At 42.9% G+C, this 658-nt stretch overlaps 1 protein-coding gene across 1 annotated transcript in view; it reads right to left on the reverse strand.

Annotated features, from left to right (window-relative positions):
• LOC119582336 (out at first protein-like) overlaps nucleotides 1–658 on the reverse strand; it is a 14,830-nt gene that overhangs the window by 2,613 nt on the left and 11,559 nt on the right. The gene's annotated exons all lie outside the window — the stretch shown is intronic.

Raw genomic sequence — 658 nt, forward strand, 5'->3', positions numbered from 1 at the left:
GAGGGAAGGAGGGAAGGGAGGGAGGGAGGGAGGGAAGGAGGGAGGGAGGAGAGGGAGGAAGGGAGGAGGAGAGGGAGGGAGGAGGAGAGGGAGGGGGAGGGGAAGTGGAAGAGGGATGGGGAATGGGAGGGGAAGGGGGAGAGGGAGAACCCTAATATATAGGCATCCATCACACAGTTTTATACCACCAGAATCTCCTATTACAGTACTGTAAAAGTCTGACAAAACCTTGTTTATATGCCCAACCTTGTTATTATGTCCACAACCTGAACTATATTCTGTGTGCAGAGTGCTATTTGGGCCCATTTATAATGGACATAAACCTTTGTGTGTATTTAATGGTCACATAATTATATACATACACAGATAATGTGCCAACTCTCTGAGCTTAATTCCCCTTACCATGACCTGTATCCAGTGGTAAATGGCATTACAAAGTTGATGCAAAGCATACCAATCACTGGTGAGCCAAAGTACAGAAAACTGTTTCCTCTTTGTTGCATATTCTCAGGCTATTTGCAGTATGTTAATTTGTTAAACACACACAGAAAGTTAAGCCCAAAACTAGAGTATTGAGGGTGTATTACTTTCCTTCATACTTTATAATAGTACCATTAGTTTACACATTAGTCAATATGATTTTTTTTCCCTCAGAGGG

The sequence above is a fragment of the Penaeus monodon genome, chromosome 15 (genome assembly GCF_015228065.2).
Source record: "Penaeus monodon isolate SGIC_2016 chromosome 15, NSTDA_Pmon_1, whole genome shotgun sequence".
NCBI classification, from domain to species: domain Eukaryota; kingdom Metazoa; phylum Arthropoda; class Malacostraca; order Decapoda; family Penaeidae; genus Penaeus; species Penaeus monodon.